General features: G+C 37.0%; 1 long non-coding RNA gene across 1 annotated transcript in view; it reads right to left on the reverse strand.

The window, feature by feature from the left end:
- The window catches only part of LOC105531816, a 72,663-nt gene extending 65,730 nt beyond the window's left edge, over positions 1-6,933 (reverse strand). Inside the window, exon 1 of the long non-coding RNA XR_001004863.1 lies at positions 6,847-6,933. This is a non-coding gene — a long non-coding RNA (uncharacterized LOC105531816). The remainder of the gene's footprint in view (positions 1-6,846) is intronic.
- Between the last annotated feature and the right edge of the window lie 2,368 nt (positions 6,934-9,301).

Here is a 9,301-nt window from a genome sequence, read left to right on the forward strand (position 1 = left end):
CTGGCTAAAATAAACTTTGCTGAATGACATCACTTATCCTTGGCATGGATCTTTAAAACCCTGGGTAGTACAAGCCTAGTGGATGATCAATGCATTTGTGGCCTGCACTGTAATTTAACTTGCTCTGTCTGACAGGAGATGTGGAATAGCTAAAGAGAGGCTTTACTTGTAATCTTCTTATCACCTTATCCTGGAGTGTTTGTGAAGAGCAAGGCCTTCCCTACACTAACTCCCATTTGAGGGTTAAGGCTAAGAAAGAGAAACAACTGCCCTGTTATGTGTCTGATGGTGTGACCTGATAAAGTCCTCTCTGGATACCTTGTGAACCCAGCCTTTTATGACCAAACACACCTTGCCTCTCCTGAACCACTTGTGTGTGTTCTATGAGCTGATTAACAGAAATAACTTGCTATAATTACGATGTGTGAGAAAGTTTGTACTCTTTTCTTACCATTTCTTTCTGTTTTTTGTTTGTTTGTTTGTTTGTTTGTGACAGAATCTCGCTGTCACCCAGGCTGGAGTGCAGTGGTGCGATCTTGGCTCACTGTAGCCTCTGCTTCCCAGGTTCAAGTGATTCTCATGCCTCAGCTTCCTGAGTAGCTGGGACTACAGGCATGCACCACCACACCCAGCGATCCTGTTTCTTTTCTAAAGCATGGAATTCTAAATTAGATCATCATCCTTAGACTACCATTAGCAAGAGACCGTGAGTGAGCAGAGGGAGGTGGCCAGACCAGTGCAGGCCAGACAGTAGATGGGAAGGACCTTACCATAGAAATGGTATAGAAATGGATAAGACTGACAGAAAGAGTGGAGGGTAGAGGAATATAAGAAGAAAAAAGAAAAGAAAAGGAGGCAGAGTGAGAGAAGGAGAGAGAGGGAGAGAGAGGGTCTTAAGGAGAAATATACACAAGTGGAGGAACTCAGGAGAAAAGCAGCTCAGGGTGTGGCAAAATGAAGGAGGGTGGCATGCAGAGAGGGCGCTTCCTGGAGAGGGGGGCACTCACCTTTCCACGATGCAGTTTTCCTGTTTTTACAGAAAGCTGAGCAAGAGCAGACAGCTTGTGTGTCTCAGGTGCTCCAGGGCCAGCTAATTCACACTCTTCCTGATGACTTTGAGGAACACAAAACTCTTTAGTGTAAGCACTCTGGGAATCTGATTGAGGGAAACACTCTTGCCACTTTCCTTCCAGGGATCAGATTCTGGCTATGTTAGTGGGATAGTTAGTTATATAAGCCAGCAATCACAACCAAGGAGGAAATGCCTTATCACGGCCATAAGTAGGAAGAGCTGGGAAGATCCAGAGGGGACATGTGACAAGCTTTATGGAAGAGATATACAGTGATGAGTATTATGATGTGGTAATTACAAGAAAGGTAACAGTTTCTATGACAAAATTAGTAAGAGTTGCTGCTATTTTTGTAAACCCCTTCGTGGGCAAGTGCCTTCTGTAAATATGTTTGGATGCATATGGATCTGTAAATATATGTGTATGTGTATAGGTGTGAAAATATGTATGGTCCAATAAATGTTGAATGCTCACAGAATCCCTCAAGGTAAGTATTATTATTATTCCAATTTTGTAGCTGAGAATATTTCTAAAGCTTAGAGAGCTTGCAAAACGTATCCAAAAGTACAAGCCCACATATTTATAAAGTTTGATAATGATAGATTGGATTAAAAACTTGCAACTATTATCTATAGGTTACATGACATATATGATCAGAATGAGAAAAAAGGAAAAAAAGGTGCTAAGGGAGATACAGTTGAAAGTTTTGTTGGAAACTAGCTCAGTGAACACTTTATATGCTGTTTATAGAAAACTATATTGTATCTTATATGAGCTAGAAAAATAGGGGAGGTTTCTGGCAGGGAAGTAATATGATTAGATCTTTATTTGTGAAAAGTAAAAGGTAATTGATTAGTGAAGGGATGAGAATTCAGATAGGTCATTGATGGTAATAGGCCAGACAAAGCGTGATAAGAACTGAATAACCCATAACAACAAATGTGGTGGCTATGAAATTAAACAAATATGGGTATAGTACTTTTTATAAAAATACAATTAACCAGCTACTTTCTAGATATAAGGGTATTTATGTTTTCCTTTTTATTTCTACACTATGGCTTATTTTTCAGGAAAACAAAGGGTAGATTGGGCATTTTTAAGATGATTATTCTTTATCTTCTTCCAAGTTTCAAAGACAGCAAATCTTTTTCTCATCACTTATCTACAGAAATTGATATGCACAACAGAGAATGTTTAAACATAAAGTTGTACTGAGGCTTAGACACAATTTATTTCATGCTCCATATGAATATATTTCACCAAATTGAGAGCCTCAGAAAGGAAAAGGCCATGTTTTTTTGTCCCTCCCATTACCAGGACCTTTCCAAGAGCTAACGTCTGCTATATCCATCTCTTGGCTTTGACGGTAGATGTTTTAAACTGGTAGGAGGATTAAGAACAACACTTAATAAAAAAACACTTAAGAATATGCCTTTAGAGTTAAGCAAATATTGGGCTGAGGCCTGATTTTGCCACTAATTACATAACTTCGGACAACTTATCTTTCTAAATCTGGGGATTCCTATTTGGAAAATGTGGATAAATATGGTTCCTACCATATCACATTGTGGTGAGAGTTAAATTAGATTCATACAAGCCTCTTTCTGCAGTACCTGACAAGCAATACGTGTTCAATACTTGCATCCAATAACATGTACACACTGCACACTGAATGTACACAAAACACACCAATGAGAGAATGGAAGGTAAAAAAGTGGAGACGATAGAAACGAAAAATTATTTCAAGATTGACCATGTGTAGGTGCAGAGAGAAGTAGTAACTAAAAGGAAGGCGTCAATGCAAGGCTTTACTTTTTAAGATGGGAAAAATGAAGCAACTTTTTATGCTGATGGAAATGATTAAATAAAGGAGAAATTGTAAATGTAGGACAGAAGAGTGATAATCAGAGAAGTTCTTGCTACCAGGAGGAGGAATTTGTCTTTCGTAGGCGTAGACACAGCCCCCATGCTATCCCACACTTCATAATAGGAGAGGAGAAGAAAAGCATGAGTGAAGACAGGCATAAATTGCACTCGCTTGTCAGTAGGTGACAGAATGCCCAGAAAACAAGAATGTTTCAATGAAGTGCGAGGTGAGGTCATCAACTAAGAGTCAGGAGGAACAGAAGTCGGAAGATTTATTTATTTATTTATTTATTTATTTATTTATTTATTTATTTATTTTGAGACTAAGTCTCCCTCTGTCTCCCAGAGTGGAGTGTGGTGGAGCGATATCAGCTTACTGCAACCTCTGCCTCCCAGGTTCAAGCCATTCTCCTGCCTCAGCCTCCCAAGTAGCTGGGATTACAGGCGACCACCACCACATCCAACTAATTTTTGTATATTTAGTAAAGATGGAGTTTCATCATGTTGGCCATGCTGGTCTTGAACTCCTGATCTCAAGTGATCCACCCACCTCAGCCTCCCAAAGTGCTGGGATTACAGGCGCGAGCCACCATGCATGCCCAGCAAACTAGGAGTTTTAAGGAGAAAGAAGAGAAATGAAGTAATCATTCAGAGAAGAGGTAGAGCCAGATAAATGCAGAGAAGGCCTGAGCAGTGCCCAGTGCCAGATTGAATTTTGTGATTATGTACTTAACTGGCAACCATTCAAGCTGTTTATGAAATTTCCTCCAGGAAAATCTCCTTAAAGGGGTTGAAAGAAGGAAAAAGGGCTTCCTGGCTGGTTTACCTGGAACCGAAATTCTACTACTTGACTCAGAGAATAGGAGAGAGGAGAGAGGGAAACAGTGATATTTGCAAGGAGGCGTTTACACTCGAAGGTCATGGAATGCAAGATAAAATAAAACAAGAAGAGTTGATGGATCCATAGTGCAAGACCACTGAAACAGAGCTCTTAGGGATATGGGAAAATTATAGTGCTAGAGGTTGCTGGGCAAAGTCAATTGGAAAAACACAATTTGTGTTTGGAGAGCAAGAATTCTGAATTTGAGATTTGGGAGGTGGAATAGGACCTGTTGATACGGAGGCTTAGGGTGTGACGCTGGGATTAGCCAACTGCCACAAATTGGAGGAAAAGGTGAACTAGTGATTAGGAGATCAAGAAACCAAGAACCTTCGGAGCTAGATGAGTTCATTCTCATGGATATAAAAATTGCCAGGAATCCTAAGTAGCATATATAAGGTGTTTATTATGCATCAATGTTCTGAGAGTTTTATCTGTACTCTTTGATTCCTAGCATTTAAGGCTACTACTCCTAGTATCATTTCCACTTTATAGCAAAGAGAGTTTAAATAATTTTTCCATGGCAACATAATTAGCAATGATAGAGCTAGGCTGAAACAGAGGCTCCAGAACCTGTTCTTGTATTGACTACACTGAATTTTCTAGAATTATAATGATAGTAGGGATGTGGAAAGTGAAATTATAATCTAGGTTCCAAAATTTTTAGTGAATTAGGGTGCAAGGTAAGGATATCTGTAGGAAAAAAAGAAAAAAAAAAAAAAAGAGGAGAAGGTGAAGAGTCAGTTCCGGAAATTTTAGAAGAGCCTGGGGAGATGATGGGAAAAAGAAGAGTGATCACCATTCTGCCACTGAAGAATTTAAATTTCTTCAAGAAAAAGAGAATTTTCTGAAAAACAGAAGATAAAGAATTTTCTGGTCACAAAATGGGAATTCTAGCATGATAAGTAGAAATGTTTGAGAAAGAAGGAAAGGCAGTCATTAATGTTATTGGTGCCATTGATATGCGTATCTTTGAATAACTTCCTTTTCCATTGCTTGATATTATTTTTCCTTGACAATAATGGTTCAGTCTGATTGCATTATTCTTTTATTGTGAGCATCTAAAACTATATTTGGTAGGAAAGGAATGGGATGTAAATATTTTAAAAAGTAATAAGAGGGTGAGGAAATAGGGCTTATTGCTAACTGGTGTCAAGAGGGTGAGTTTTAATCGATTTAGGCAGTGGTTTGGCTGAGTTTACAATGTCATGTGCCGGTGCCTTTCTTTGAATTTTCCTCTCTCAGATGCTTATTGTCCCATATAACTATAAAAGCTGACTTTACTTAAACAAAGATTTAGAGAAAAAAATGAAGGAAGAAGAAAAAGAAGGAAGGAAAGGAAGGATGGCTGGAAGGGAGGGAGGGAGGGAGGGAGGGAGGAAGGAAGGAAGGAAGGAAGGAAGGAAGGAAGGAAGGAAGGAAGGAAGGAGAGAGGAAAAGTGAAAAGACGGTAATCAAAAGAAGAAATTGAACAAATCCTTACATGGCAAGACCAAATAGAATGAATTGAATGGCAAGTACAGGCATAGGAAGAAGTATAGTCCAAGATTACTCATTGGCCTAATAGGAAGAAATAAGAAGTGAAATCAAGCTGTTTTCTGAAACATGAGTGTGTAGATATAATCAAAGGATGATATCATTTTATATGTAGTATCTGAACGATTGGTGATCCTTCAAGAAATAGTTGGAATTAAAATCCTTTTGAAAAAGCTATTAAAAAATACTTTTATGGTCTCTATTATGAAATGCCAGTTCATACACTTATTTCTGATTATTTCTGAGGTAATTATATTGTAAGAATAGGGAAATTATAACATCTTGGAAATAGTCACTTACTACAAATGCCTGAGTTTTTGGCCAAATACAAATTCTACATCTGGGTTCAAAACCTCAGTTGCACAAAAATAAGATAATTTGACTTCTAAGTAGTGTATGTGTCAGCTGGATGACTATATAAGTAAGCAAAGGGGACTTGGCCACATAATAGATGACCCAGAGGAAGGAGGAGTATAATCCTGCCTATCTGTGGGCTCTTCCAATCACATTTGTAGAAGAGGGTTCTATTCAGAACTTTGGGGGTCATTGATGAGCTTGGGCACACAGAAGGTAACCATTGTAAATATTTTCTTGGTTAGAAGACAATTTAAAGACATATAATGATAATCTTCAAAAGGTTGGTTGTCTGTTGTGTGCCATCCTAAAAAGGATTGTTAACAATTATTTTGAGAAGGGCAACTTTTAGCTGTCTGTTTGGAAGAACGTTCAAGTAACTGGAACTTTCCAAAGATAAAATGGACCATTATAGCAGATAATGTATTCCCTTTAACAGGAAATACTTATCTTTACTGTAGGTAATCACTTAGACCCACAGACAAAGACGTTTGGGTATCAGTTGGGAAGAGAAAAATAACAGCTGATAATTGCTGAGTACTTACTAAATGCCAGGCACTGCTATCTGTACTGTCTCATCTATCCCAATAATCAATCATCCTTTGAGGTTGATGATATTCTTCATATCTTACGGATACAAACCATAAAGCCAAGAAAATTGCTAGTAAATGACACAGACAGGATTGAACTTCAAACTTTTAATAACCATCCTATATTACTTCTTAAGGAAGTTGCAGTGGGAGACTTCCAGGGTCAGTTTAAACTCTAATGATCATTGATTTTGAAAGTCACACTTCAAGGGTTTAGAGTAGTGGTCTGGAATTAGACCAGGGTTCAAATCTGGACTGAGTTTACAATGTCATGTGCCAACAATTTTCTTTTGACTTTTCCTCGATCAGATGCTAACTACAAAAACTGACTTTACTTAAACCAAGAAAAAGAATGAAGGAGAAAGAATGAAAAAGAATGAAGGAGGAAGAAAGGAAGGGGAAAAAGAAAGACAGTAATCTATAGAAGAAACTGAACAAATCCTTACATGGCAAGAACAATTGGAATGAATTGAATGGCAAGTACAGGCATAGGAAGGATAGTTCAAGATTATTCATGATTATTCATTATTCCTAGTTATTAATGACTAACCTTCAGTGATGTACTTGAACTTTCTGAAGTTTATTGTCTTCATCTGTAAACTTGAGATCACAATGTTTCATTCACAGGATTGTAAGAATTAAATAATATAATGCATATAGCTTTTAAGCATAATGCCTAGCACTAGTTACAACATTGACAAATAGTAGCTATTTTTAAGTGTTCCAAGACATAAGATATTATTAGAATGGTATTTTGCACTACATGTTGCAATCCTAAATTTTAGCATTAGAATATTTTTTTAAAAAATTTATTGGGTTTAGACCAGATTTAAATCCTCTCTGAGAATAACCATTTGATTTCATCCTTCAACTTTTTCTTCAGTAAGATACCAACTAAAAACAAGTGACAATTTGGAAAAAAAAATGATAATATGTATAAAAAGTATTTAGTATCAAGAACGAATGAAGACAAATAACTAAAATAGGCAAAGAACGGGTAGTTCACAGCAAAAGAGACACAAATAGTGAATAGATGGGGAATCATACTCAAACACATTTTTATTTCTTTCCCAACCCACTGGAAAAATTATTATCATCATCATCATAATTGTAATGTCTAACTCCTTCTTTTATTTCTCCTTGGCCTCATATCTTCCTGCAATTACCACTGAGTTTCTCTTTGCCCATTACAGCAAACTCCTCAAAAGATTTATTCATACTCACTGTTTCACTTCTTAACCTCTCTCTTGCTTTTGAATCAATTCAAATGCAGTGTTCTCTCTGCCTTTTTCTCAGTGTAAAAGAAAAAGTATGTTTCTCCCAGAGTTACTAACTGCCATTTTGAAATCATGGATAGAGCTGATTCTACAGAAATCTGAGCAGAAAGGTAAGAGGAAAAGTAAGTGCTTAATAACATCATTGATGAATTCAATCTGACTAACTTTGAAGCCCACCCACTTCTAAACATTTCTGTGATCATTTAACCAGTTTGAATTGGGCTTTGTGTTTCTGAGAACACACATGAATGACTAAGTTACCCCCTCTGACAGGGTCTATGGATGAAAATAAATTTCTGTACAGGAAGACAACATCTGGCAGCCCCTAAGGAGAAAATTTCTATAGACAAATGTATTTTGGCATCCCAGAATACCAGTTAGTATTCAGTCCACATAATTCCTGCAGATTTGTACTTAAAGAGCACAGGATAATTCCCATATGAGCCAAGACAACTCACTGAGAGATTCAACCAAGATTGGAAAAGGTTTGTGAAAAGTTGAGTAATAGGCTTCCAAAAACATCAGGAAATGTTTTGAATTAAAATACATGATTTCTTTGCTCTAGAATTCAGACTAAAGCAATTTTAAGTCCAAGTCATTAGTTTATAATTGATTTATCAAAAAGTTCTTGCCTTCTCCTTTTTCTCGTGGTTAATTTAGCCAGTATTTACCCATGACTTGTGTGAGGTGCTGGTGACACAATTATGAATAATTGTCCTTATGCGTTATTGCACAATATAATCGGAGGACAAACACAACAAATATGACTTTTATTTATTTTCAGTGAGGTGAATTAATTTTGAGAGATTGACTTGCAAAACCCTAATTAAAGTTCTTTAACCTTCTTCAGAAGAAGATACTGTAAGCCAAAGGTTTAATTAAGACAGTTTGCTTCTTTAAGTTACTTAGTAGTTATTTTTCTCTTGGCTCTTGTTGACCTGGAGATCCAAAGGGAGAGAGATGGAGGTGAGGGAATGGTGACATAAGGCAGCCTCTATGGGGACCAAACAGAGCTAGGGAAACGGGACTATAGAGGGGGATGAGCAAAAACAGAGCCTGGTGAATCTTCAGAGTCAGAGCCGAGTTATGAGACCACTTAAGGCGGTTTAAAAAAAACTTGTATTCAGGACATGGAAAGTAATCAGCAGAAGCCTGGATAATAAATTCTGTCGGAAACCTTGCCAGAGTGCCCATCCTAGGCCATGACCTTGCCTGTGGGTTGACTGAAGCCATTTTCTCTGCATGCTGCCCCCTCTGTTGTGATAAATAATTTTTACTCAGCATTTATATATAATTTTTCTTTAGTTACTCTTTCTACACAAATGATGCTTTACATTTCTCAAATAATGCTCATATAATTGTATATTTTAGAAATGTAAGTTATTGTTCTAGTTTGTAGTCATTACTCATGAACATCCATTCTTACAAAAAAATATGTTCATGGTAGTTCTGAAGTGGAAGAACAATCATTACAATTTAACAGATACTAAAAGGAGGGGCATCTGAGAAGCAGAGATTTTCTTTCAGAGGAAGACACATTGAACTCTGTTTTGAATATTTTTAAAAATTTCTCTTCACTGAAAATTTTCTTAGTGTGTCTTACATTGATGATTAAGTTACTTGAATTGAATTCAGTTCTTTCATGATAACTGAATGCTCTCATTTACCATAATCTGTAAATTCTTAAAGCCTATACTAAATCTTTGTGCCCAACACAGGATAAAACAA

The sequence above is a fragment of the Mandrillus leucophaeus genome, unplaced genomic scaffold, assembly GCF_000951045.1.
Source record: "Mandrillus leucophaeus isolate KB7577 unplaced genomic scaffold, Mleu.le_1.0 Scaffold91, whole genome shotgun sequence".
Taxonomy (NCBI): domain Eukaryota; kingdom Metazoa; phylum Chordata; class Mammalia; order Primates; family Cercopithecidae; genus Mandrillus; species Mandrillus leucophaeus.